This window comes from Aythya ferina (assembly GCF_964211825.1).
Source record: "Aythya ferina genome assembly, chromosome: 12".
In the NCBI taxonomy this organism is placed as follows: domain Eukaryota; kingdom Metazoa; phylum Chordata; class Aves; order Anseriformes; family Anatidae; genus Aythya; species Aythya ferina.
In genome coordinates this window covers 20973672-20990202 of record NC_140308.1, presented here as the reverse complement: position 1 = coordinate 20990202, position 16531 = coordinate 20973672, and the positions used below count along the sequence as shown (strand labels likewise).

General features: G+C 37.3%; 1 long non-coding RNA gene across 3 annotated transcripts in view; it reads left to right on the top strand.

The window, feature by feature from the left end:
* The first annotated feature begins 9994 nt into the window (after positions 1-9994).
* Positions 9995-16531, top strand: part of LOC311443144 — an 18458-nt gene continuing 11921 nt past the window's right edge. For 2 of the 3 annotated variants that reach the window (XR_014697089.1, XR_014697091.1), the window contains exon 1: positions 10008-10126. This is a non-coding gene — a long non-coding RNA (uncharacterized lncRNA). Of the gene's footprint in view, positions 10127-16531 lie in introns of all 3 variants that reach the window. The other variant, XR_014697090.1, reaches the window with a different exon arrangement.

The window sequence follows — 16531 nt, the reverse complement described above, 5'->3', positions numbered from 1 at the left end:
TCATTGCATTTAAAAGTCATGAGACATTACAGTGTGAAAAGTGCTGTATAAATTTTATTGTGTTGTTTACTACCTGTTAGGTAGCAGCAGATTACTTCCTGTGTATTTTCCAGCAGTGAAAATTAGAGATATTTTTCTTACTGGTAAAATAATTAGTGGTTTAGGTGAAAATGAATATGATTTATGTGTGTTCGGTCATGCAGAGTATCAGGCTGTTTTTTTAACCATATTGTCAGTTTCTGGTTGTTACAAAAACAGATTATTCAGAATTTCATCCTTTTCACAATAAAGTAGCACATTTAGATTTATTATCTGGAATCTCCATAGCACACATGGCAGGCTAGAGTAAGCATATTATCTCAGAAAGCCCTGATATCTGAAAATGTTAAATATTTTAGAGTCTTTAAGAAATAAACTCAAACTGAAAGTAAGAGCTTAAATCAGCAGTACTGTATATGTGTCTTGGATAGTGTCAGTGATGTGCTCCCTATATGTGCACCTGGAATAAGTAACTTAGAGCATTTTTACATCTGAATTTCTTCTAAGGTGACAATGTTTAGTTCTGCTTAGTAGTGTGGTCTCCTACCCACGCTACTGATTTTGCATCTCCTAAAGGCAAAATCCAAATGTTCTTTTTTTCTTTTCTCTTTCTCTCTCTCTCTTTTTTTTTTTTTTTTTTTTTTTTTTTTTCCTCTAAAAAAAGGATTTAAATTGCTGACAGAAGCTTCCTAAGGACTCTTGTGCTTCCAGTTTGTAAACTGGTGAAGTTTTTACTCTGGCCAACTCTAAAAAGCTTTTTTTTTTTTGTGAAGACCACAACTGTTTTAATGTTTTTTGTTAATGTAGGTTCCTAGTATCTTCCAGCACCAACTGCAGTCAAAAAAGAAAGGAGCTCCTGAAGAGGGTAACTTGGAGCACCTAAATATATATGGTTCCTGATTCTGAACCATCTAAAACAGGATTATTCTTCCAGTTATTCTAGTCTAGAAACAAACTGACTAAGTGAGATGCCCAAACTTGGGCTCTACAAATGCTTTGTGTGTGTTTCATGACCGTTTTTTTCAAATCTCTTGTCTACTAAACATCCCTAGCGTAAAAAAAAAAAAAAAAAAAAATCTAAATTTTGTTTAACACTTAGCTTGAAAATGTTATATGGAAATCTGAGTCAAATAGGATTCAGGCAGAATTTTTGCTCAATGTGCTTGCGTTAAATAGCAATCTGAATTCAGTCACATTTACTTCCCATCAGATTGGGCTTCTAGAAGTCAACACAAGGAACAATCTCGTGTTAAGGGATAGATTTTAATGTTCCCTACAATTAAAGTGGTTCTGTGCTACATTTAAGCAAAAACTCAGCTTTGGCAGTGTGGTGAAACATTAGAGAATACTCCCCAAATTAGTTACAGAAATTGAATGCCAGGGCAAATTAGAAAGAGGCAGGAGGGGGTGAAATATTTTATTTTAAAAATACTCTCTGCAGACAAACATGCAGTAAATTAGCAAGTGCGCTTTCACAGTTATTCATGGAAACATGTCTGAAAACAAAAAACAAAAAACATGAGGTTGGTTTGTTTATAATTTGGCAGAATTTTCCAGTGTTTTGTTAGTTTTCCATGGGCATAGGGCTTGCTGGGAGGATCACCAGAAATCTTTGAGGGAGACTTCAGAAAGGATGCACCAGACATGGGGGAGTGCAAATGAAATGATAGTGTAAGGCAACAAACTTTAAAGCTGGGCATTTCTTTTGAAAACCTTTCCACCTCAAAGGCATAATTTTGAGCAGTAGATCCAAGAGTGGATCCAAGTAAAAGGATCCATGGATCTAACTGCATCTAGGTATGGATAATTCAAAAGCCGCAGTTAAAAGTGCAACCCCAACTTCCCATGCATTTACAGCAGGTGGTATTAATTTATGTCATTTAGATTAATAGTTGTTGTTTAACAATAGCTGTTGATAAACTATCGTTATTATAACAATATGCAAAAAAATGCATCGAATGGGGGGATGGGAGGGACGTGACACCCAAATGCTCCACCCTGTTATATTTTTTATATACATATATTATTCCTCTGTCCACCCAGAAATGATAACTTTAGTATGTTTATTGGGAATGGTGAAAAACAGCGACTTGCAAATTAAGTGAGACAAGGTACAACAGATTGGAGCTGTATATTTTTTTTTAATGTTGCTTTCAACCACAGTGTAAGTGTTAGAAAGGAGGGCAAAGCTTTATTGGGAAATATATTGGTTTTTATTTCAATAAATGCTTCTGGCTCAAAGGCAAACATAGTTTAACCTGATAATCTGTGAGAAGTAGAAGGGCATGTGCTGGCAGAAGAGAAGAGAACTGCAAAAGGATCTGTCCTTAGGACCTGTCTATCTTTCTGTTCATAATAAAAGCAAGAGAAAAAAGAAGCAGTGTTATCAGTACACTTCTGCAAGTGAATTAGCTAGCACAGATTTGATAAAGCTTATAAACCCTCTAGAGCAATCGTGACAGTTTGCTGGCTTGGGCTTTGTCTGCTGCCAGTTACTCCTTGCTAGTGGCACTCTTTATTTATGCTTCAGTACCACCTTATCCTCTGGGCTTCAAACAGAAGGGACCTGTCTGTAAGTGTTTTGGTTGTGGTGTTAAAAAATTAGAGTGCAGCAAAACACATGCAACAGTGCCCAAGATCCATTTCAGCTACTTTCCCTTCTTCTGGTGTATCTTCCCCATGACTGTTGGGTACACATACACACATGGTGTATGACTGCCTTCCACTAGAGAGTGTCACAGAGTTATTTGAATGAATGAAAAATCCAAATGGATGCATTATCTGCTTTACTGTAGGTAAAATGCAATGTGGCGTGACCTCAAGAACAGTAGATAGGTGCGCTTTTGTACATGTTTTCCATTTTCTATCACCACCCATTTGTTGTTCACTGCGCAGCTAAAAACATAATGCAGGAGGTACCCATGTTTTTATATGCACTAGTTTTTATCCATTTGACAGTGCGTACACATTAACGTTATGATAAACTTGTCACCTGATACTTTTTGCTCTCTTTTTTCTAAAATTAAATATACACTGCAAAATGTTAGGATAATTTTGGGGTTGATTTTGGGGTTGATTATCACATGCATGTTCCTAGCACAAGCACAAGGCATTGGCAATCCTAAACCTAAACTACTATGTAAAATTCTGTACACGGGGAATCCTGGAACAAAAAGGTCTCAGTTGCAGTCCATTAGCAAATTCTCCTATCTGGACTGAAGATGTATACGCATAAGTAGGGAAATTGAAAAATGTTGTTAAGTAGTCAGAAAGCCTCTGAAGGGATCTCTGGACAAGGAGCTACAGCAATACTATTAGATGGGTATTATTAGAAAAAGAAAAAGAGTGAGGACAATAGTAACACCCAAATTGCAAACAGTATTTTGTTTATTATTATTATTCCCTAAAATTTTACATGGAAATGCAAACATTGAAACTATTATGATTTTTCGGATATGCAATGTTTCTGAATAACTCTCATTCCTTTTGCCATCTGAAGGATTGGCCTTGAAGGTACTTTACATTTTTAATTCATTATTTTAAATAAATACCGCACTTACCACCATGGTACTTAAAACAGGGTTTAATTCTCAGATTTAATTTCTGTGAACTCTCCTCACCCTGAATTCCAGAAAACTCTGCAAGTCTGCTGTTCTCTGTTACAGGGAGTGATCCTCCTCCTCCTCCTCCCCCTCCCCCTCCCCCTCCCCCTCCCCCTCCCCCTCCCCCTCCCCCTCCCCCTCCCCCTCCCCCTCCCCCTCCCCCTCCCCCTCCCCCTCCCCCTCCTCCCCCTCCTCCTCCTCCTCCTCCTCCTCCTCCTCCTCCTCCTCCTCCTCCTCCTCCTCCTCCTCCTCCTCCTCGAGCAAGATACCTCAGTGGTGTCCGCTGAGGCTGAGAAAGAACGTGTCATTTAGTCCCATCCTGTCCCCTCATCTAGGGACACACAGAAATCCCAGCAGAAACACTTTTTTATTCACAGTTTGTTTCTAGATTCTAGGATAAGTTTTAAAATCACTGGAAGACTCAAAGATAGAAGCAGAGCCAGTTGGGCTCAGTGGACTTTCCTCACCTTTTCCTTGAAAAAGCAAGGGGACAAAGGGATGAAGAAAGGGGCCTAAGACCCTTCATCAGTGATACCAGCAGTTGTCAACAGACCGCAGCCAAAGAGGTCTCAAAGACCCAAGTGCAGAGCAATAAAAAGGCATTTCTCTTGAAGTTCAGACAAAGAAGGAAGTACAGTGAGAGCAATTATGTCAGATCCTCCTATAGTGAGGTGAGCGGTAAGCTAGGCTTGTAATGTCATTAAGAAACTGTAAAGTCTTTATAAGGTTACATGTACTCCTCTGTGACAGTTTCAGAGTTGGTTCTTAAAAACTTTCAATTTGTTTTAGCTATTTAAATAATCTCTGCAGCTAGCTCACCTCTGGTGAGTACCTGTTAGCAAAGATGAAGAAAATCCCAATGTATTCTTTTTTTTCTTAAAAAAGAAATGGGGAAAGTATACATGTACAGATGAGCTTTTCAAAAATAAATTTTACTCTTCTAGTTTATGAAACTTTTTTTGCTACTGTTTTCCAGAATATATCTTGGCATTTACACTACCACTGTTATAGGAAGAGAGAAGGTTTCTGTGGGTCTGTCAGTGGCTCAGGTATCAATAACTCAACCTCTTTATCTCATTTTACCCTTTATGGTTGGAATTGAAATGCATCTTCCATGAACTACACAAAAATGTTTAATTAGTGTTTGAGAGCTGTGAGACACCTTAATAAGGAGTTGGTCTTCATGAAAGCGAAGATATATTTCTTTAAAACCACATATCTGTTCTGCAAGGTGCCTTCTCATGAATAGTACTCTAAAGAAAAAAAAAAAAAAAGAAAAATATGAGTAGAAATATTTTTAGGAGCTTTTCGATAAGAATTGCTGCCTCATTACTGAAGAGAAATAACTTTGAAAGATGGCTTATACAGCCATACTATGTGTGCTTTTACTGCATGAGGGATTTCTAACAGTCAACAGAAGTTCCTTTCGATGACCTGGAGAGAGTGTGATCTAACTCTTTCAAGTTAATCATGAACCGCAGAGCAAGCACTGAGTAAACTGATAGCATAAATTGAAAGGTCACAGCCTGTGTTGAGAGAGAGGCTGTAGTATTTCCCTCTTGAAAGAGACATAACAATTCATTTTTATCTCTGTCATAGAGGTATAGGCGACTGAGGGTGAGAGCATGCTCAGTTAGAGCTGAGCAAAAAGGACAAGGTGCCTCAACACACACCTCTTGTGTTCTCACCACTCTGCCACACAGCAGGCTGAGTGCAGCTTCAACCTGTATCAAAGCTCCTCATCCTCTCCTTTCTTTGGCCCTGATGCCTGGTTGAAGAGGTCTGTGATGCAGCAGCCATGGTGCTGTGTGGGATCCTTGGTGGTTTGACTTACCTGTGCACCATGATGGGTGTGGGCAAACCAAGCCTTTGTGAGGAAAAGACTGCAGCAATGTCTTTATTCTCACTGAGATTTATCCCTGGATCAAAGGATTCCCAAGACCTTGCACCCAGTGTAGCATGGGCACGTATGTGTATTTGTCTATAATGTGCATAACTTATGGGGCAGCAGAAAATGGAGCTTAGACATATTAAAATCCAAGATGTATTATAATTTAGTCATACTAGCAGAATTTATAACATAAAGAGAATATGTCTGTATCAGGATGAGATGATCATCTAGGAATAATATTCACTTTTCAGTGTGAGAAAACTGCGAAGGTTTAAACAAGGATGTGTGTTTATCTGTTTTTTTGTTTTGTTTTGTTTTGTTTTTGTTTGTTTGTTTTTTTTTTGTTTGTTTGTTTTGGTCTGAAATAGCTCTTTGTGTCAGATATTGTATATATAGCTACTAGTTTGAACAGGAATAGATATGTAGATGCATATTCATGCTGTACACTTTAGGACAGGTGAACACTAAATTTACCTCCAACTGGTTTAAATGTCAAATAAGACTAATTGTCCACTAATCTGTCTAACAATTCACTTTACAATTCTGGTCCCTGGCAATGATTTTGCATAATAGACTGGGTAACCCCTTTGCTGTACTTGTTCAGCATATGGCCAGCAAACACTTGTGTTGGATGACGGAGCCACTTCCATACAATGTGCTGTTCCACATAACCTTTTCCTTGATGAACAGCAAACATTGCCCAAAGAATCCCTCAGAAGAATCACTACGTGTTTTACAGAAGTTAATGACCAGGCACTAATGTACCTACTCCTATATTAGATGGAGAAAATGGTGATACATATCTTTAAGGACCCTATTTTTTGCTAGATTTTTTCAGATGTAACGGTAAGATCAAACTATGATAACTGAAAATTTTGTCCAAAGTTTAAATAATAATAACATTTAAAAATGCAGAAAGAAGGGAAACAGAAATTCTTGCATGTAACAATTTCAGTGCAGCACAGTTTTCCCTGCTGCTTCGGGAGCTTAGTTGTAATTCCTGATGTGCAGCAATATCCAACAGGAGAAGGAAATGAATGTGGCACAGAGGTTATATGACTCTATATGAGGTTATAGACTATAGAAGAATACACTGGATTTTGGAGAAGAAAAGGGACTCCTTGTTTGAATAAATCTTAACACCTTGACAGGGAAGCCAAATCAATTAGATTGTCCTCAGACAAAGCAAAGCATATGTTTTTTCAGAGTTGTCTGAGTCCCAGGAGAAATTAGAATTGGAACCCATATTAAAAAAGCCATCTGGGAGTATCTTGCACAAGACACCTTTGTGTGAAGAAAAGGTATTGTTGCCATTGTCCTAAGAAAGACCTCTCCTCACACTTGACCTTGGGATCTAATTAATATCCTGGAAAAAAAAAAAAAATATTACCTATTAAAATATAAGGAGGTGCTATATTTTCTTAGCACAGTGTTTTGGTTTAAACCTTGACAGTAGATATATTTTGAAGTATCATAAAAGCTTGAATTCAAAAGGAAAATATTATCAAAATAATATTGGCTACTTAAAAAATTACAATAAGGTGAATCACACTAAAAAGTGCAGCCACACAAAAAGGCATGGACATAGAAGTTGGTGCTGCTCCAGGTAGGCAAAGGAAATGAGCCCTAGACTGGACTGATTTTGCCAGAGGTCTTTGGGCTCTGTGTGGTGAGGGCAAGGAAGAGAGCCAGCTTGCGAGTGCTTTCATCTACTGATGCACAGGGAGGACTTTTGGAAGCCTGTCATCTGCCGTCTGGCAAGGATGGTACTGTTCAGCCAAACACCACAGCTCAAGCACAGAGAGATTTCCCACCCTGCATTCAAACAAAATGAAGTCAGCTTTGACTCTGCAAAATGTCGATGAATTCTTCAGAGTAAATCAGCCCTGTCAGTCTGATGTGGAACTGTCACCTGCTTGTGACATAATATAATATGAAATGATATTGAACAACATGCGTTTCGCACTAAATTGTTAGCGGGTTATAGCTTTGACAGCAGCAAGTTTATTGCTTTAATCCCAAGGTCTTTTAACCCTCTTTGACATAAATTGAGGTTGGCTTTTGTGAGAAAACTCCACACTCTCTTCCTTTACCTAAAACTGCTTTTAACAATTTATGCTCATACATCAGACACTCATTTTGAGTGACAAAAAGAAAAAAGATCTATTAGAATAGAAGGAAAAAAGGGTCAATTTAGGTTAAGCAGTGTATGTCTCTTTTGGTAGGCATGTCACAGCTTTCTTCATGTGAATGTGAATTTTAAGTTGTAACATAGTGTATTGCTGTAGGAAAATAAAACAAACCTGTGACAAGAAGAGTGAGTAAGTATTGCAGGAGAAAGGCTGGTAATCTGCAACGAGACTATTCGTCCATTTTTGGATATAATTTAATTTATTCCTCAGTGTTTGTCCATTTTGAAACTTTTCTATAAAAGATCAAAGGATTTTCTTCTTTTTTTCCAGGTATCCTGGAGAGTCTAGCTTACACATAGAGTTACAAGTATTACAGATTTATGGAAGAGATAGTATGTACATACACAGTTTTGCTGAACAGTTTAGCTGGCTGATGGCACTTAATTTAATATTTCACTTTTTTTTTTTTTTTTTGAGACACATTGTTTAGAGTTATAAATTAACATTGTCATCAGTGCATAATCTGATAATCTGGTCACAGAAACACTCACATATGAACTATAAAAGAAATAACATGGGACACATCACCCATGTTTTTGTCCTCAGTTACTATACGATGCCTGTAGTGTTGCTTCAAAATCATTTTTTTATTACATTTAAAGCTCAGCTGAATCTGTCCTTGTACTTTGTAATAATGGAAAGTGAACACATTCTCAGAATATTTGCATTTTTTTAATGTTTTATTTGTTCTCACATTGGGAAGAATATGCTACCTTTATTTTTACAACAAGAGAAGAATGTGGGAAATATTAGACAAAGGAAACATGTCTCTCCAACTGTGACTATTTTTTTTAAGTTTTTATAAATTGCACTTTTTTCTCTTCAAAAAATTGGATGTGTCATGATTTTTCTTTCTCTTATTTATATGTATTTTTTTGTTATTTATATTATTGTACTGTTACTATATATAATTTGCTTATAGCAATTTTGTTACCAGCTAATGTTTAATATACAAAGCAGCTGTTTCTCTTGCACCTCTCCCCATGGTAATATTATTTCCTCTGTGGCCTTCTGTGTCCCTTCCACTCCAACCTTCAACTCCCTCTTCATATACCCTCTCTCCTCCACTTCTTCTAATTCTTCTACCATAATAGCTACTATAACTACCATTTGCCTATCACTGCAATTACATACATCTATTTCCAGACCAGTAGATGTAACAAGTGTTATTCTGCTAAATCCAGGATTGTACATGAGAAAAAAAGTTGGCCTTTGTTTTTTAAAGCATCCTTTGTTTATGCATTGTCATTTCCTTAACACTGAATTTTTACCTGGGGTATTTGCTGCATTGGCACCTAACTGCTCAGTTTCTCCTTTCATTGATTATTTTGCTTTAAATCATACAGGAATGATGTTTTGTAGGCAGTTAAATGTTCATCACTGCATTGTGGAGAGAGACTACCTACTGGCACTCTTCCGATCAGGGCGCGCTCTTCGGCAGCTGCTGGGCTTTCAGATTGCACTGGTGTGAAAGATTCTTGGAGACAGGGAAGTTGTAAGGCAGAAGCAGGATCTGCCACTACTACACAGGTAATGAATCCCCACATTCACAGCTTTTGGGTATATTGTATTGCGGTCAATATGTCCAGACATGATATTGGGTGGGTATACCCATATTGAAAATTCAGATTTGAATTTGAATATTGGAATAAGATCATGTCAGCCACTTCAGGCGGTGTTTCTTTTGCACCATAACACAGTCCTTGCTGCCTAGTGCTGAGTGCCATGCACTGCTGCTCTACTGTTATGTTCCTCTCAGACTGAATACAAAATTAACACAAAGAAATAAGTAGAAATTATAAATAAACTTCACCAGATTTTTATTTTGGAAACTCTGTCCACCAAGTCAGGCAAGTAACAAAACAGAGGAACTGTATCTAGAGCTTCTAAGGCAAAATAGTATTCTGCTTCCTGGTTGTATTCTGTGGAGGTTTTATAATAAAGTTTCTATAGATTACAGTCTATAGCATTCTGTACTTTAGAGAAATGTTGATATGGTTACGTCACATTTTAAGCACATTTTGTTATGAGTTGTGGTTATGCTATATTAATTTTGAAGGTTGTCCTCATTTTACTAGTCATGGCATCTAATCACCTTTTTCTTCATCATTCTTCTTACGTGTCCTTTGGTTTTAATGTAAGATATGCCTAGCTACTGATGGTAGCTGATTTCACTAAGACCAAAGGCAGTGATTTCTTAATCAGGCTTTGGCCCTACAGAGGGACCACACCTACTAAAGCACAGCACAATGCCTTCGGCAGGTGTTCTCCTCTGATAGGTCCTGCACCACCACAGTGCTCCTCAGCAGAGAGCACAGGAGATGGACTCTTACAGCACTGCTCTGACTCCTCAGCTATTTGGTACTGGCAGCCATTGCAGTTTCCTTCCTTCTACTGCAGTTGTAAGTATCAATTCCACACCTCCAAATCCCGACAGAATGAAACTTGGGGAACTGGGAAAATGGGGTCAGTATATGAATTGTGATCTTGTCCATGGCAAGAAAAAGCACTATCACCAGGCATTCAGCAGCTGAACTACCCTCATGTTGTTTGTATTTTTATGGACACTGTTATAACTATAGTCAAGTATGATTTAACTTTAAAAGGGATGCTGTAACATTGTTTAAGTGCAGAACTCCCATAATCTTTTGTGGTAAATCTTTTTGATTTTATCTAGCTTTTAAAAAGAAAGGTAATATGAGGAAATAGTAATAGAATACAGAGAAGCTGCATTTTCAATGACTTGCCAATCCATTCTTTTTGTTTTCACATATGTGCAAACATTTCTGAGTACACTGTCTTTGTGCACTGTTTTCTTGTAAATCGCATCAAATGGGCATCTCTTATAAAATGCAGAGATTTTTTAACCTAATTCCTACAAATGTCATGCATATGCAATTTGAGATTTTCATTGCTTATGCATTTCAGTAGCACAATTTCATTCTAGATATCATGAATGCATATGTTGCATTTGCTTCTAAAAACTGATTTACAATAATGAAAACTACTTTTGTCTTTACTAAATATATTCAAAATCAATATCTTATTTTGATTCTAGATACTCTTGTGGTACAGGAGATGAAAGTTGTTTTGGGTTTTGACACTAATTCAGTATGAGGCCTTAGCTGACTTGCTTAGATTTTTGCAATCTTTTTGCTTAGCTGTATTTTCCTGCCTCTTGTTTGGTTTATTTCATTAATATTTGTAAACTGGCTTCAGATACTTGCGTGGAAATTGCTGAATAAGTATTATTTTCTGTTAGGTCTCAAAGTGGACATTTGAGAAATAATGACTTGCAGGTTTTATAAATAAATACATGGTTCTGTATAATTAGCGATAGCTATGAAATTAAATAAATTAAATAATTTGCTTCAGCATGAATAGGGTCTTGTAGCTAAAATGTTTAATCAGAATCTCAAAAGTTTTATTATGTGGCACAGGACAGTGTAATTACAAGTAGAAAACCTATGCCAACTCCCCATTTCTCAGCATTGCTGTCTTAGAAGAAAGCTGTAAGCAAAAGATTCTTCATTCCTTCAAAGCATTCCCAGAGGGCTTGCCTGCCATAAATAATTATACAACCTTTAAACCATTGTCAGCCACCGCAGTCAGGACTACTACCTCTCATGACTGTATCCAGAATTTTGCAATAGCTGCTGCTCCTTCCAGAGCCCTGGCTTTGGAGGCGTAACTCTGTGAGAGGGCCTGAGCTTGCTTTCTTACATGAATGGAAGTTTCAGGCTCGTTGTGGTTGATAAAAGTTTGAAAATGTAAATTGTAAAGGTTATTTATGTTGCTGAGTGTTTGGATACAGTGATAGAAGAGAGTGTCACAAGAGCCCTTTTTCACTTTTCTTGTACCTGCCTCCATGGTCTTGGCATGGCAGCATGTCATTGCTTGCCATTCTGTGTTCTCATGTGCAGCTAGCACAAATAAGCTGGCACTGCTTTATTGACTGATGTCTACATGATTACAAATGTGACCTAAGTTTATACAGGGTCTGTTTGAGTCTGCAGCAGCCAATAATGGTAACCATAACTCTATTTACATATATTTACATATATTCCCTAGGTACAACTAGACCTGGCTAATATGGAGCTATAACTGATAAGGACAAGATTTGATGCTGAATTATCATAATTAAAGTATGTTTTTGAATGGCTTAACATTCAAGTTTAGAAGAGCTTCTGAAGGGGAAAAAAAATAAATAAAAATTGTCCTTGCCTTTTGGTAACGTCCAGGCCATCCCTGGTTTTTTGATTCCTTCTATTCCAACCCCTCCAACACCATTGCGTTACTTGGGAAGAGAAAAATAAAAAGGCCAATGCAATAAAAACAGCAAACTGTTCTTACTGTTTTCTCTTACTGGATAATCTTTTGATAGTGCATTTTTGCTTTGAGGTTGTATAGAGAGAAATTTAACTTTGACCTCTCATTTTTATTTCCTTTTCCTTCCTTAGCTGTTTATCTGAGTTGGAATATTTTTTTTGCTACTGTTAGTGGGGTTATGGAAAGCTGCTTCCATTTTTTGATTCGAGGGGATCATCTTACCTGATTTTTGTCTTGGAATGTTACTCCATATGATATTTAGCCTGGAAACTAGGGTCTGTTTTCTTAAGCAAGTTCAAGTAGGTAGACTGCTAAAGATGGTTGATGTTTATGTAAATTAATAAATTATGTTTCAGAGGATCTCTGGTGGGAGGTTGAGGGGGGGGAGTGATTGTTGCTTTTATTCCTAATTTGGGAATTTATCTTTACAGAATAGCTTCAGGGTGAAAAATTAATTGACTCAGTTTTTTAATTCCACACTAAAGATGACAAATTTCTTTTACATCACCCTTCCCCCTTTCTTTGACAAAACTGTCATCAATACTCCAGACTCTAACTGAAACACAGGTATACTAGAGGGATATGGGTTGAAAAGGCTTCATGATTTAGCCCTTAATGGGAAGAAGGGTATACAGCATCTATCCATACTCTGCTCAGCCAGAGCTCCTGGCACCTCTGGGATTGATTGCATTTGCAGTGTTGGTATGAAGTGGTATGGATATGCAATGTAGTGCATGGGACCAGAATGGCCAGGGCCATACCGAGCCTGTTAAATGACTACATAATTAATCACTCATTGGTTTAGAAATGAGGCAGAACAAAGAGATATTTTTCTGTTTACCTTTTTTTGCTTGACCTATGGCTTTTCTGGTCAGAACTTCAGAGCAGCCAAATACCTAGAATCTGGTCCTAAAGCCAAGTGTCTCTGTTCTGAGCATGGGAGCATACAAATCCTTATACAACTTTGTTTTGTCTGGGCAAAAGTGCCAGGGAGTGGCTGGTGTTGTTTCCCTGGACAGCTTATCAGAGAAGTTGTTCTCTATACAGTGTAAATGTACCATAAGTTTTGTCAAAATTCTTAAAGCTTGCTTTATTATTTAATTATTTATTCATTCTTATAAAAGATCAGATCTAAAAGGTCATTAGTACCGTAACACAATTAACAAATTATTTCAGAGCTGAAAAACAACAAAGAAAGCAGGGTGAAAAAGGTGGTAAGCAAGGAGGTGACAGAAGTATTAAGAAGTATTGTAGATAAAGAACTGTTGACTGATACTCTTATAAATATTTCAAAATATACATCCAATGTTTTATGGGTCACTAAACTGCTGTAAGTACACCAGCTGAAACCCAAATACATCAGTCTCAATTCCCAGCAAAGACAAAACAACGCAGCAATAATATACCCTTTGTCATCCCTTGAAGACTTGGATTTATCTGTAGGACAAGATGACTGCAGATAGAATATTCAACCATTGAAAAGAAATAGTAGAAAAGGAAAAGAAACTGAAGGCTGTCCAACCTTTCTATGCCCTATCTAGTGTAGTGTAGTGTAGCACTAGAGCCTTGGGCCCTATAACTTCTCTTTATCTATTTCTGGCTCATCTGAAAAAGCTGATCCGTTTTCTAAGTGGTTTGGAAACTAACTTCATGCCTTACCCAATCTGCAAATTCAGAAGAAATCATTCCTAGCATTTATACTGCATGGACACACTAAATCTGTTTTAGAAGTCTTTTCACATTCCTTCTTTAACGGAAGGCTCTCATAAACTGTTGGATCAAATACTGTTGGATCTCACCCCTTAGTGGGTTCATTACATGAGTTTTTTATTGGTGCAAAGACAAAATACAAGTCCCATGTCTGTGCTCTGGAAAGGAGGGACACTGCTTCTGGCATTGTATAGTCAGGACTAAGACTAATCCTTAAGTTTTGTGTCCCCATATCTTATTTTTTTTATTTATATCAGTCTCTGTCTTCCATTATCTCTTTATGATTATGTCTTCGAGATGAGAGCATTTGACTGAATTCTGGTTGGGTTCTAGAGGGATGCACATTACATGCTGTTCTGCCAGCCTGAGCAATGCGTAGTTCTGGGAGTGTGATAAGTGAACTTTAAATAAAGCCCCTATGAATGAAGTTAATGAAGCAAATATATGTGTAAAAATAAATAAATAAATAAATAAATAAATAAAGGTTTATCAAGAACAAAATGGACCACAATGTTCAAGTGACAGAAGGGTGACAGAAATTAGTTTCCCGGACTGCAGTTAGGACATAGATTCTTGTGTTACACTGGGTCCTTCAGGCTGAGCTTAAGCAAGTTTCTCCTGTTTTCAAGAGAAAACTGTGAACAAAGATGTTAGTTCACAAAAGGCTGTTTGATCAAGCAGAACAAGCAAAGCCTGAAAGTAGAAGTACACCTTTCCCAGATCTCTCCTGCTTTCCCCATCCACACTCCAAAAAGCCTAGTCTGTTAGCAGATGAATAGTAAGAACTTTTGTCTCAATGTGAAGGTTAAATGCACATTAGCACATCTGCTTAGATTAGGTCTGTCCATCTTCCAAAGTGATTGGCTTGATCAGCTCCAAATCCCAGATGTTTAAACATTTTGTCTTAAATTTCAGCGGGGGAAGATCAGTTCCTACTTATTTCTGCTGGTTTGCCACATTTCCTGACTTAGCTTCTCTACAGTTTCAGCCTTCAAGTTCAACAACAAACCAGCCCTGCCATCAGTCAGTTCCTGTAGGGGAATAGGGGAGGAGGAGGTGAATATGGGCTGGGGGGAGTAAGCAGAGAGGCTGTTGTCTGTTTTCCTGCAGGGTTTGTCTAACAGCTAACAGGATTAATGAAACACCTGGCATAGATGCAGTTAAGTATTTTGCTGTTAAGGCTGAAAACTACACAATGAAAAAGTTTTAAAAACAAAACCAGAACCCCACAACTTCTGTGACACAGTTTTGTCAACAAAGAATGCTATTGCCTGATTATGATTATATTTTATATCAAGTACTCTTTAAGTTTTCTCCACTTATACCAATATATTCAATGATGCTTTTTACAGAACTATTGTGACCTTTACAGTACAATAATTGATTTTTATAAGTACAAAGGGTTTTGGCTGTAGCAGATGGACACTTTCAGTATATAGAGATACAGCGAGTTAACTTGCAGGGCTGGTGATTAACATCAGTTGTGCCATGCAGTATGCCTTGATAATGCCCACCTTCCTGCTGTTGTAAAAAAACTGAGTGGATTACTGACTGTACTGTTGTTGATAGCACCTTAATTTTCTTTGAAAACCAATTCAAAGAAAACAAGTGTACAGAAAGGAATATTTGAGTGCCTTTTAATTTTTTTTTTCAAAATTTTCTTTAATTTCTTAAGGGCAAATTTATATGTGAAGTATTCATCTGTACTAAAAGCTTAGACACAAACTACTAGAAATACTGTGGAATTCTTAGCAATCTCAGAGACAGGATTATGGGGTGGAAAGCTATGAATGATAGATTAACTTCAGGCTGAAAATGGCAAATACTGTTCTAAAAGCAACATTTCGTCATGGATTATGAAATATACTTTCTGTTCTGTGGTATATTTCTGCTTGTGGGCATAATTATGTTTTGTTTTTTAGCAAATTATTATTAAATAGTCTGTAAATAGCATACTGGAACTGGTGCAGTCTGTAAGGAAATGGTGTTTGTATCTGCTCTTTCTGTTCACTAGGTTTTCATAGGGTCAGATCCTGGTAAATATAACAAAACTTAAGTTAAAAGGGTTTTTCTTTGATAAACTGCGTTGAACCAGAATAGAGGGGTATATCATCCCTTAACAGAGCTGATAGCAAAAGGTTACAAGTGAGAGCAAAGGATATACCCCAGTGCATCTGGGTTTGGTCTCTGGAGATTTATTCATTGTGGGGAAATCACTGGAAAGGCTTCCTGAGATGCTTTGTAGCCCCTTGTGTCCCACCCTGTCTGTGGGACACATGGACAAATATACCCCTTCACAAAAAAGGGGGTAAAGTCTCCCAGGCTTTGATTGTGTCTGTGCCATGGGACAGGACAACTGTCTTTATTCCTAAGGGTCCAACATGTCTGTGTAAATGGGGCACAGGATTTGTCATTTAATAATCAATAAAGTTGAGCCAAATAAAATTCACATGATAATCCTTTAAAATGCTTAATTGATATTCTGTTATGTAGTATTTTTAGTTTGGTTTAACACAAAATATTTTGGCTTTCCAAAGTACAAAGTGAAGAATTATTATTAAATCTAGATATTCCTCATAGATTTCATAGTAATTCTATGAAAATTATCCTTCTGTGAGAATGCTCTGTGTTAAGCTGAAGTTAGTATTGCAGTTTCTCTGGTGAAAATTTACAACAAAGACTGTTCCTGTGTTTAAAAATGCAATATATTTGGACAGCATGCTGTCCGGGCACTGTGTGCTGTTATTGTATGTCATCATGTCTACTGG